The sequence below is a fragment of the Myxocyprinus asiaticus genome, chromosome 20 (assembly GCF_019703515.2).
Source record: "Myxocyprinus asiaticus isolate MX2 ecotype Aquarium Trade chromosome 20, UBuf_Myxa_2, whole genome shotgun sequence".
Taxonomy (NCBI): domain Eukaryota; kingdom Metazoa; phylum Chordata; class Actinopteri; order Cypriniformes; family Catostomidae; genus Myxocyprinus; species Myxocyprinus asiaticus.
In genome coordinates this window covers 40012130-40024771 of record NC_059363.1, presented here as the reverse complement: position 1 = coordinate 40024771, position 12642 = coordinate 40012130, and the positions used below count along the sequence as shown (strand labels likewise).

At 42.0% G+C, this 12642-nt stretch overlaps 1 protein-coding gene across 1 annotated transcript in view; it reads left to right on the top strand.

Moving 5' to 3' along the window:
* Nucleotides 1-11766, top strand: part of LOC127411120 (uncharacterized) — a 418430-nt gene extending 406664 nt beyond the window's left edge. The window contains exon 3 of the mRNA XM_051646474.1: nt 11582-11766. The gene's annotated coding sequence lies outside the window, so the exon portion shown is untranslated. The remainder of the gene's footprint in view (nt 1-11581) is intronic.
* The last annotated feature ends 876 nt before the right edge of the window (nt 11767-12642 follow it).

Genomic DNA, 12642 nt, shown 5'->3' with positions numbered 1-12642 from the left:
AATAAAATCTATGTAAAATCTTAAATTGCATAAGGTGAACCCTTGCATCTCCAGATGCAGACTTGATGTTTTTTATAATCCTAGCCCACACTCCTTCCTCCAATAACAAATTTAAATCTTCCTCCCATAATCTTTTGAGAGAATTTATAGCTCCGTCCCCCAGACTCTGAATTAGCAGGGAGTAATACACTGATGCCTCATGACCCTTCCCAAAAGCAGTAATCACCACTCCCAGAGTATCTGCCACTCTAGGGGGTGCATGCTACTCCCAAAAACAGTGCAGAGCAGGTGGCACAGCTGTAAATACTTATAAAATTGAGACCTGGGAATCCCAAACTTTTGAACCAAATTTTCAAAAGGTCTCAATACTCCACTCTCATATAGGTCACCAAGTGTATTAACCCCCTTCACAATCCAATCTGACCAACAGAAAGGGGACTTATTAATACATAGTTTAGGGTTCAGCCATATGCTCGAGGCTACATTTAAATAAATATCCGAATTGAACACTCTGGACACTTTTGTCCATATCGAGTGCAAATGCAAAATAATGGGGTGCGACTTAACCTCTCCGGCTAGTTTAATCGAAAGGCTTTGCAGTGGTGAGATAGGGGCAAGAACTTCCTTTTCAATAAAAAAACTAAGGAGGGGCTCTCTCAGGTGGAAGTGACCAATGAGCCAAATGTCTAAGACAGAATGCATAATAATAAAACAAAATCTTGGGTAGGCCTAACCCACCTTTGTCAATCGGCCTATGTAACTTATTGAAATTTAAACTGGGACGCTTACCATTCCAAATGAAGGTCTTCGCTATGCTGTCAAATTGCTTGAAATAAGAGATGGGGACATCTACAGGGAGAGACTGTAGCAGGTAGTTTAATTTTAGAATACAATTAATTTTATTAACATTAACCTTCCCAATCATCGATAAGTATAATGAAGCCCACCTGTCCACATCATTCGAAAATCTTTTTATTAAGGGATCAAAATTATCTCTGACTAAGTCAGACAAATTTGCTGGGAATAAAATTACCAAATGCTTAATTCCCTGGTTGGGCCACTGGAAGGCACCCGGCTGGAAGGCCGTTACTGGACAGTACGCTGTCAAAGCCAAAGCTTCGGATTTAGACCAATTGACTTTGTATCCTGAGAATTTGGAAAAGGAGTTAATAATTCTGTGGAGGCAAGGCATAGATCTAGTAGTGTTGGAGATGAATAAAAAAATATCATCTGCGTAAAGCAGAAGCGTATGCGCCACTCCTCCCACAATCACCCCTGGAAAATCATCCTCCTTTCTTATCGCGGCTGCTAATGCTTCTAGGGCAAGACAGAACAATAATGGGGAAAGAGGGCAACCCTGCCCGTTTGTTTGCACCGCTGCTACGGGGTGTCTATAAAGTAACTTAATCCAACCAATAAATGCACTCCCGAACCCATACATTTCAAAAATCTTAAAAAGATAATCCCATTCTACCATATCAAACACCTTTTCGGCGTCAAGTGAGATGGCAGCGACCAGAGATTGACCATTCACTACTAACCACATGATTTTGATGAGACGCCTAATATTATCAGAAGAGCTATGGCCTCAAATAAACCCCACCTGATCTATATGTTTAAGTGATGTCATAACTTTACTTAATCGATTAGCCAGAATTTTGGACAACATTTTTACATCTAACTGGATCAGGGAAATTTGGCGGTAACTTTTACACTCACTTGGAACTTTTGTCCTTTTTAAGAATCAGACTGATCCGGGCTTGCGTCATGGTTGGAGGAAGCTTTCCATTCTTTAATGATTCCGTATAAACTTCTAACAAAAGTGGAGCCAGTTCTGTAGCATAAGATTTGAAAAACTCAGAGGAAAAGCCATCAGGCCCCGGAGACTTGCCTGTAGGCAAGGCCTTAATTACCTCATCAAGCTCCTTCACAGATACACCTGACATATAGTTTTGGCATTGAAATTCCAATTCATGTAAATCCTCAGAACCTCAAAATAAGATTTATCCTCAATCTACCTTCATAGGCAGAATATATATAGACGAAAGTCTGTATTTAATGTTTGTTTTCAGAGAGGTAATGCACACATTCACCTCAAAACACCACCAACACTCACCTACCATGATGAGGACCCCTCGCTCTACCTTATCCCTAACCTTAAGATGTGTACCAAGACAAAGGACATTCATTGGGTTTGTCCAAATGCAACCCCTTTGTTAGAGAGGTGACTAAATACCTCTGCGGCCAAAGAGCCGAATTCCATGAACAAGTGTCAAGGTAGCATGTCCATCAAAGATGAAGGAACAGAGACAAGGGTAGAGCGAGCAGGCAATTGCTGGCTCGTTAACACCAGCCACCGAAGTCATACGACTGCCATGATACAGCCACTAAACTAAGGCTACCAAACCAAACAGTGTTCTTAATGGTTCCCCAAGGAGTCACCGTGCACATTGACGATATTGTCCTCCATCATCTCAACATCAACAAACATGACGCAGAATTGAGATCATGGACGCATTTAGAGGTCACAACCTTACCATTGATGACACCCTTCAACAGAAGCTTCAGGCTGAAGGGATGAAATTAGTGAAGTTCAGTCTCAAACCAACTGGCTTAACCACTATATTTCGTAGTCACATAAGCAGATCGTCATCTTACCAAGAACACCCTATCAGTTTGGTTGCCCTCTGGCTCCTCCTTAGTGGTTGGATCATTGCAATTATTGCACACGCCATGTACAGGTACATTCAACACCTGCAGGCCAGATTGGACTCACTCCTCGTACAGCCGCGTTTTACACACCAGTCTGAGCCCATCCCACAGGTTAACCCCAATAATTTCCAAGGACAAGCCTTTTAACCTTTAACCCTCCTTTCCCCTAACATTTTGTTCCTAGTAACCAATGTCAGGTTCTACTTTGATTTTGTGTTATGACCAAAGAACAACAAAGGATTGTTACAGTTAATGCTGTGCCTTCCAATAACTTGAAATGTTTATGTGTGATGAATGTAGTTTTAGATTTAGCTAGAATTTCTATGCCCAGATGTGCCTCAATCTCTGTCCAGACGATAAAGCCTCTGTGAACTCTAATGAACTGTATGGACTGTGCAACCGTTTTCTTTCCTATCAGGAATACATGGATGGCGTAACCCACAGGTTACTGTGAACCGACAAGAACTGTTCGGCCCTTCAGTTGCTCTAAAGATGCTGGACAACAACCAACTCTTCAGAACAAAGGGGGGAATGTTGGGCCTCATGTATTCAGATAGAAGACAAAGGTAGGCCTAACACAGTCGTAAAACCTAACTCAGGCCCCCACATACCAAGTCATAAATCTTACTGATAAAAACCACGCCAAAATCAAACAAAGGGAGTCCAAAACAGACTACAAATCCCATGAAGCCTTGCTCACTAAAGGATCGAACTCTCAACTCCTATTGGATGAGGCACACAACAGAACGTCCCTCAACCATGACATCATTAGGAGTAGAAATACCTGGGATTTGCTTCCAGCAACTTTGTTCACCGTGTATAGACGCAGCTCATTGCTGCTCTCAGGTGCAACCTCATGGCACAAGGAAGTAACATCTGACTTGAAACTGTGGCCATACAATCTCCATCTCGCTGGACGAGTTGAGATTAATCTGTGTTCAACCGAACACTCTAACGGATCCGAAGGAGACCGCCGAGCAATCCGCATCTTCATCCGTTTGCCTGCAGAAGTGAAAAGATTAAAGATTTCTCTTCCTTCTTCAATCAAGTTGACATTTCTGATTTCTCCGCCAGCCTGCCGAGAATCAGCAGCCGTACCGCCTGCCAACAGAGCGAGGAAATGGCCTCCTGTCATCACCTGAGCCTCGAGGAACCGAGTCTGAGTTAAAGGACGGATGAACACACCGTGGTACTAACCACACACACACTTGCTCTCTCACACACACACACCCTCATGTGTTATAGGATTATTTTAGTTTCCATATCTAATCATATCACTGTTTAGTTTGTAGTTGTAAGTCGGAAGTTTATTGACTGCATTGTATTAATTATTAATAGATATTACTGCATAAATAAACTTTGTTATATTACAAAGAGAAGTGTTTTGGTTTGTTTTGCATACACCTGTGTCATGCTGATGGGATGTCAGTGCTCGGATTCAAGCCTTCATTCATTGTTTTTTTCCCGAAAATCGACATTTTCCTAAGAAAACAATCTAATATTGAGACTGTTATACTATCTGGTTATTAGTCCCTGATTCCAGGGTGGTGCCCCATCAATGTTAATCCTTATTAACATTCTGTTGATTTTTGATAATTGATAATTATCTTTGATGATTGTTGAATTTGAATGATCAATAAGCTAGTTTTAATTTTAATTAATGTTTCATCAATGTTAACAGTTGACGATTATCTTTGATAATTGTTGATTTAAAGGATTAAAAAAGCTAACATTGATTCTCATCAATGTTCTATTGGTTTTAATAATTAATAATTATCTTTGATAATTATTAATTATTGCTAATAAACAAACCCGCTCCTAAACGTAGCGCACTACATTTACTGGAGCCCCATATGAGGTTTCAATGAGTTAGATTCAATTAATTAATTTAAATATTATTTAATAACTACAGAAATAATTATTACTTATTTCTGATAGTAACACTGATCTAAACAACCAGTAAAGCCCTACAACCGACATGTTGGACAACTGACGCTGGATTCCTTCTCCCACCGCGCCATCCAAATCGAGTCCCCTGTCTGTAGGCCTGTCGGGGCTTTCATCCTGAACACATAAGTGTCTTATAATGTCTCCAGAGCCTGAGGATTTTGACTTCTTTGCCATGTTTTGCATCAAAGAGCAAATGTGTAACTGGGTGTATCAAAATTCACCAGATTATAACATGAAAATAATTAAAAACTTAGCAATGTGCGCAGAACTCGTTGCTCACACGTCTGCCTCTTGCATGGTGTCACGTGACCCCCCCCCCCCCCCCCCGACTAATGGCTTAAACTAACGACTACTAGCCAACTAGGAATATCTTTAGTCGGGGGCAGACCTAAAAAATATACTATATATTCCCCCCTTTGGGACTTCTCCAAGTCCCACCTCTATCACCCTTACCCAGACTGCAACTTCACAAGTCAGTCTCCTCCATTTCTATCAAGTGACCAATGAAAGTCACACATTCCTCTAATAATGACTTCTCTTATGTAGCCGCACTCTGGAGGAGAAACAAGACCAAACATCTCCCCCCACATTTGGCTAGGGGGAAGTAAAATATCTCATCTCCCTAACTAAGTCTTTCTTGGGGGTAACACAAATCAGAAACAAATCAAATTTGTGTATAAAAGCATGTGCATGCAAATTCAGTCTTGCCCATGTTTATCATGGTTATGTTGAGTATATCAGTGATTAACTTATTTCAGTTGATTAAAATATTTCAGTGCTTAAACAATATCAGCAGATTACTCAGCATATTGATATGTAGCCTGGAGCGCTATCTGGTGGTGTTGGCGCAGACAGCGGGTTTTTAAACCACCAGCAGAGTTTGCCTTTTTTGCTAAGCACTGAGGTGCTCCTCGATCCTTTCTTCATTTTATGATATCTTAGCCTCTGGCCTTCCAGTGGCACTTCCAGTGTTTTTCAAAGTTTATAAATGCATATTATACTTCATTCAAACGTGATTTACTTGGTAACTTCGGAAATGATTCAAACAATAAATATTCAAAAAGTACAGATAATCAAATAAACCTTCTTATCGTTCCCTTTTAATTCTTGTCACATTATCTCGTGACACAGATAATGACCTGCTTCAGACCTTCATTGTCCCCTTTCATTCACATGACTTGATTAAACAACAAACATCATATATTGAGCTCTTAAAAGAGATAAATAACTTCAGGAAGGGGCATATGCCAAAATAATAAACATAATATCCTTTGTCTATCTGCCTACTCTACCCAAGATCTAAAGTACTACCTAACTTCACATAAAAGAAAATACAATGAGTATGCTGACTCCCTTGCTATTCAAAAACAATAGAAAATTGAAAAATAAAGAGTCAGAAATAAAAAGACTCCCCTTCCCTACCACTCTTTGTGTAGTGAGGTTTTACATTATTTCATCCAGTTCGTCCAGTCCAGGACCTATGGGGTACACGTTGGTTACCCCAATGTCAATTCCAGATAATTTCACAGACACATTGATCATTTGTCTGGCTGCAGCATTGGCCATCATTGATCTGAGCACAACAAAACAACAGTACAAAAATAACTATAGCTACGGCCATTATTATTCCCACTTTAGTAAGCCATTCTCCCCAAGATCCAAATATCTTGTCAAACCAGTTTCCAATATGTTGGTCTCTTCCTGCATTTTCAATCACCTCTTCCCTTAGACTTTTCAGCTTCTTCATTGCCTCAGTAAAGGATCCATCAGGAGCTGTATTATTTGGGATATAAGTGCAACAGTCAGCTCCAAACATTACACACACTCCTCCTTTTTTTGCCTATAACCAATTTTGTGCCTGTTTATTTTGCCATGTCATTTTGCTTGTAGGTTCTAGTTGTTCTCCTAAGGCCTTTAATGCTTCATCAGTATAATTAATGAATCTCTACTGATTTTAGTAAATGTAATTAATCCATTCTGTATTCTTATTGAGTGTTACCCATATAAATATAGACTCAAAGCCTGATTTTATTTAATCTCTAGCTTTAAATTCTTGTGGTATTCCTCTTGGCTGGCCAATCACATCTAAATATACATTAGGGTCTTTTTGATAAGCTCTTTTTACTCTAGGTTTTTTCTGTACAGTTTCTCTAGATTCATTTGGGGTTTCAGATTATTTTGGTCCCAATCCAACATCGTTATTTCTTGCACTAGTCTTACTCTGGTACATATTCCTTTCCACCCTTTGGGTAATATAGCCTGCAATTGTTTTCCTCCGCAAATAAAAAAGTAGTCTGCTATGGCTACTGTTTGTTCCTCATATATACTTACAGTGCATCCGGAAAGTATTCACAGCGCTTCACTTTATCCACATTTTGTTATGTTACAGCCTTATTCCAAAATGGATTAAATTTCATTATTTTCCTCAAAATTCTACAAACAATACCCCATAATGACAATGCGAAAGAAGTTTGTTTGAAATCTTTGCAAATTTATTAAAAATAAAAAAACAAAAAAAATCACATGTACATAATTATTCACAGCCTTTGCCATGACACTCAAAATTGAGCTCAGGTGCATCCTGTTTCCATTGATCATCCTTGAGATGTTTCTACAACTTGATTGGAGTCCACCTGTGGTAAATTCAGTTGATTGGACATGATTTGGAAAGGCACACACCTGTCTATATAAGGTCCCACAGTTAACAGTGCATGTCAGAGCACAAACCAAGCCATGAAGTCAAGGAATTGTCTGTAGACCTCCGAGACAGGATTGTATCGAGGCACAGATCTGGGGAAGGGTTCAGAAAAATATCTGCAGCACTGAAGGTCCCAATGAGCACAGTGGCCTCCATCATCCGTAAATGGAAGAAGTTTGGAACCACCAGGACTCTTCCTAGAGCTGGCCGCCTGGCCAAACTGAGCAATCGGGGGAGAAGGGCCTTAGTCAGGGAGGTGACCAAGAACCCAATGGTCACTCTGACAGAGCTCCAGCATTTCTCTGTGGAGAGAGGAGAACCTTCCAGAAGAACAACTATCTCTTCAGTACTCCACCAATCAGGCCTGTATGGTAGAGTGGCCAGACGGAAGCCACTCCTCAGTAAAAGGCACATGACAGCCCACCTGGAGTTTGCCAAAAGCCACCTGAAGGACTCTCAGACCATGAAAAACAAAGATTGAACTCTTTGGCCTGAATGGCAAGCATCACGTCTGGAGGAAACCAGGCACCACTCATCACCTGGCCAGTACCATCCCTACAGTGAAGCATGGTGGTGGCAGCATCATGCTGTGGGGATGTTTTTCAGTGGCAGGAACTGGGAGACTAGTCAGGATCGAGGGAAAGATGAATGCAGCAATGTACAGAGACATCCTTGATGAAAACCTGCTCCAGAGCACTCTGGACCTCAGACTGAAGGTTCATCTTCCAACAGGACAACGACCCTAAGCACACAGCCAAGATAACAAAGGAGTGGCTCCGGGATAACTCAGTGAATGTCCATGAGTGGCCCAGCCAGAGCCCAGACTTCAACCCGATTGAACATCTCTGGAGAGATCTGAAAATGGCTGTGCACCGACGCTCCCCATCCAACCTGATGGAGCTTGAGAGGTCCTGCAAAGAAGAATGGGAGAAACTGCACAAAAATAGGTGTGCCCAGCTTGTAGCATCATACTCAAAAAGACTTGAGGCTGTAATTGGTGCCAAAGGTGCTTCAACAAAGTATTGAGCAAAGGCTGTGAATACTTATGTAAATGTGATTTTTTTGGTTTTTATTTTTAATAAATTTGCAAAGATTTCAAACAAACTTCTTTCACGTTATCATTATGGGGTATTGTTTGTAGAATTTTGAGGAAAATAATGAATTTAATCCATTTTGGACTCAACATAACAAAATGTGGAAAAAGTGAAGCGCTGTGAATACTTTCCGGATGCGCTGTATCACAGGAGGAACTAAAGTTTGGTTTTCACAATTTAAAAGGCATCCTTTCACAGATTTACCCAAACATCTTGGTCAAATGTTCCTTCAGTGTGGCTGGTGCAAATATTATTCTGCTAAACTTATAAACTCCTTCCTGATCATCCATTTTTTTCATCCAGATGCCAAATTACTGCAGAGTTTCCTCAAAATATTCCCATATCAACCTCTCCTTTGGATTTATTAAAATACTCATATTCCATAAACCTTGGATTCAAGATGGCACCGAGTATGGCTGCTGCGTTGCGAGCTCCGAAACAACATGGTAGTGTTTTGTTTGTTTTGTTCACAATTCTTATGTTTTTGTCTTGGATGTTGTCTGCCTTATTGTCTATGACAGACAAACACTTTTGGACATTGGTTCAGCAATTTCACACCGTAAACCGGACTTCAAATTCCTCAATGCCAACCTGCTGTTTACAAACATGCAAGCGGAGCCCTTTGTCTGGGCAGTCCGGACGCGGAAACACAAAAGGAAAAGTGGAAACAGAGCCGGCGTTCAAATCAGAGTAAGACGCCGCGCAAATCGACCCCCGCTACCCACTATTCTACTGGCAAATGTTCAGTCTCTGGATAACAAGCTCTGCGAGCTGAAAGCGCGGATCTCTTTCCAACGAGAGACAAGGGACTGCTGCATTATCTGCCTTACGGAAACTTGGATGTCTGCTGAGATTCCAGACTCAGCCATTGAACCCGTGGGATTCTCCGTGCACCGAGCGGACAGGGTGAAAGACCTCTCAGGTAAAAGCAGAGGTGGTGGTGTATGTTTTATGATCAACAAATCCTGGTGTGATCAGAGGAATGTTCATTCTATCAAGTCTTTCTGCTCTGATCTGGAATTTCTCATGCTTCTGTGTCGACCATTCTGGCTACCAAGGGAATTCACAGCGTTCATTATCACAGCTGTGTACATCCCCCCACAAGCCCACACAGACTGGGCAATCAAGGACCTGTATGGGAGTATAAGTGAGCAGGAAACTGTGCACCCTGAGGCCGCGTTCATTGTGACCGGGGACTTTAATAAAGCCAGTTTCAAATCAGTCGCACCAAAATACCACCAGCACATTAGTTTCAACACACGAGGGGACCGGGTTTTAGACCATTGCTGCTCTCCCTTCCGGGATGGCTACAAATCCCTCCCCCGCCCACCATTTGGCAAATTGGACCACTCTTCCATTCTGCTTCTGCCCGCTTACAGGCAGAAACTGAAACAGGAAGCACCCACCCTCAGAACGATCCAGTGCTGGTCGGACCAATCAGACTCTACGCTACAGGACTGTTTTGATCACACGGACTGGGAGATGTTCCGGTCCGCCTCTGATGATGACATCGAGCTTTACGCTGATAGCGTAATGTGTTTCATCAAAAAGTGCATGGAGGACATTGTTCCAACCAGAACAATACGGATCTGTCCAAACCAGAAACCATGGATAAATAGCGATGTTCACGTGGCACTTAATGTGCGGACCTCCGCTTTCAATTCCGGGAACGCAGAGGAGCATAAACAAGCCAGTTATGCCCTCCGAAACAGAAATCAGAACAGTAAAATGCCAGTACAGGAGCAAGATTGAAGGACAGTTTAACACCACCAACTCTAGAAGCATGTGGCAAGGAATTAACATCATCACGGACTTTAAAGGGAATAAAAACTCCGCCATGAACACCGCTGCCTCTCTCCCGGATGAGCTAAATACTTTTTATGCTCGTTTTGAGGGAAATAACACCGCCCTCGCGAAGAGAGCTCTCACGGCCGAAGCTACAGGTTAGTTCACTCTCCGTCTCTGTAGCGGATGTAACCCGATCCTTCCGACGGGTGAATATCCGCAAAGCCATGGGCCCAGACGGCATTCCGGGTTGTGTCATCAGAGCATGCGCGAACCAGCTGGCTGGTGTTTTTACGGACATTTTCAACCTTTCCCTCTCTTTGTCTGTAGTCCCCACATGCTTTAAAACATCCATTGTGCCTGTTCCAAAGCAATCAAAAATAATTTGCTTAAATGACTGGCGTCCTGTTGCTCTGACCCCCATCATCAGCAAATGCTTTGAGAGACTAATCAGAGATTACGTCTGCTCTGTGCTGCCTCTCTCTCTTGACCCATTGCAGTTTGCTTACCGCAACAACCGCTCCACTGATGATGCCATTGCATCTACAATACACACTGCTCTCTCCCACCTGGAAAAAAAGAATGCTTATGTGAGAATGCTGTTTGAAGACTACAGCTCAGCATTCAACACCATAGTGCCCTCCAAGCTAGATGAGAAACTCCAGGCTCTGGGCTTAAACAGCTCACTGTGCAGCTGGATCCTGGACTTCCTGTCAAGCAGACGCCAGGTGGTTAGAATAGACAGCAACATCTCCTCATCACTGACCCTCAACACTGGAGCCCACAGGGCTGTGTTCTCAGCCCACTCTTGTATTCCTTGTACACACATGATTGTGTGGCAACACATAGCTCCAATGCCATCATTAAGTTGATGACACGATGGTGGTAGGTCTGATCACTGACAATGATGAAACAGCCTACAGAGATGAGGTGCACACTCTGACACACTGGTGTCAGGAGCACAACCTCTCTCTCAACGTCAGTAAGACAAAGGAGCTTGTGGTGGACTTCAGAAGAAAAGACAGAGAACACAGTCCCATCGCCATCAATAGAGCACCAGTGGAGAGAGTCAGCAGCTTCAAGTTCCTGGGTGTCCACATCACTGAGGAACTCACATGGTCCATCCACACTGAAGTCGTTGTGAAGAAGGCTCATCAGCGCCTCTTGTTCCTGAGATGGCTGAGGAAGTTTGGAATGAACCGCCACATCCTCACACGGTTCTACACCTGCACTGTAGAGAGCATCCTGACTGGCTGCATCTCCGCCTGGTACGGCAATAGCACCACCCACAACCACAAAGCACTGCAAAGTGTGGTGCGAACTGCCAGACACATCATCGGAGGTGAGCTTTCCTCCCTCCAGGAAATATATACCAGGCGGTGTGTGAAAAAAGCTCGGAGGATCATCAGAGACTCCAGCCACCCGAGCCATGGGCTGTTCTCACTGCTACCATCAGGCAGGCGGTATCGCAGCATCAGGACCCGCACCAGCCGACTCCATGATAGCTTCTTCCCCCAAGCAATCAGACTTTTGAACTCTTGATCTCCCACGATCAAAATACATCAGCACTGCACTTTATTACTCTTATATCTCACACTGGACTGTCATAAATTATATTATTATTATATTATATTCTCTCTTAACAACTTACTATCAACCGACAGCCTGAATGTCAATACAGTGCAATACAACCTACTGTACATTCTATATATACTACAATATATACTTTTTTTATATATATTTTTATTGAATAATGTGTATCTATATTGTGTGTATATTGTATATTGTATTGTATACTGTACAGTGTATGTTATTATTTGTATATTGTTGTGTGTAATTATATGTATATTAGACTTTAAATTGTGCTGTGTTAATTTGATGTTATTGTAAATTGGTATATGTCTCATCACTGTCATGACTGCTATGTTGACCGGAACTGCACCCAAGAATTTCACACACCATTGCACTTGTGTATATGGCTGTGTGACAATAAAAGTGATTAGGTTTTTTTTTTCAAGCATGCGGTTTATGACATATGTTAAAGGGTTTTCTCATTTTTTCACATCTATTCGAACATCTAAACGTTTACATTCATCTCCTCCACCTACCTTGTCGTAATATTTGTGAAATTTTGGATGTCCTAAAAATGACAGACACTCGGCTCGACAGAAGGGTACTTCTGAAGGTGTTTTTTTAACACAATTTTGTGAAGTGTTGGGCACACTGTATATAATTATATTGGTTGGGCACTACTGTAAACTTTTTCAGAGGAGATGGTGAACATAAGCAATTAGACCTTCTTGATTGTTTTGCTGTATACTCTGCCCACTTAAACCAATCATTATGATATGCGTTCTCTAGCAATCTTTCCTTTTACAATGATGGGCCATCTTCATAGTCTGT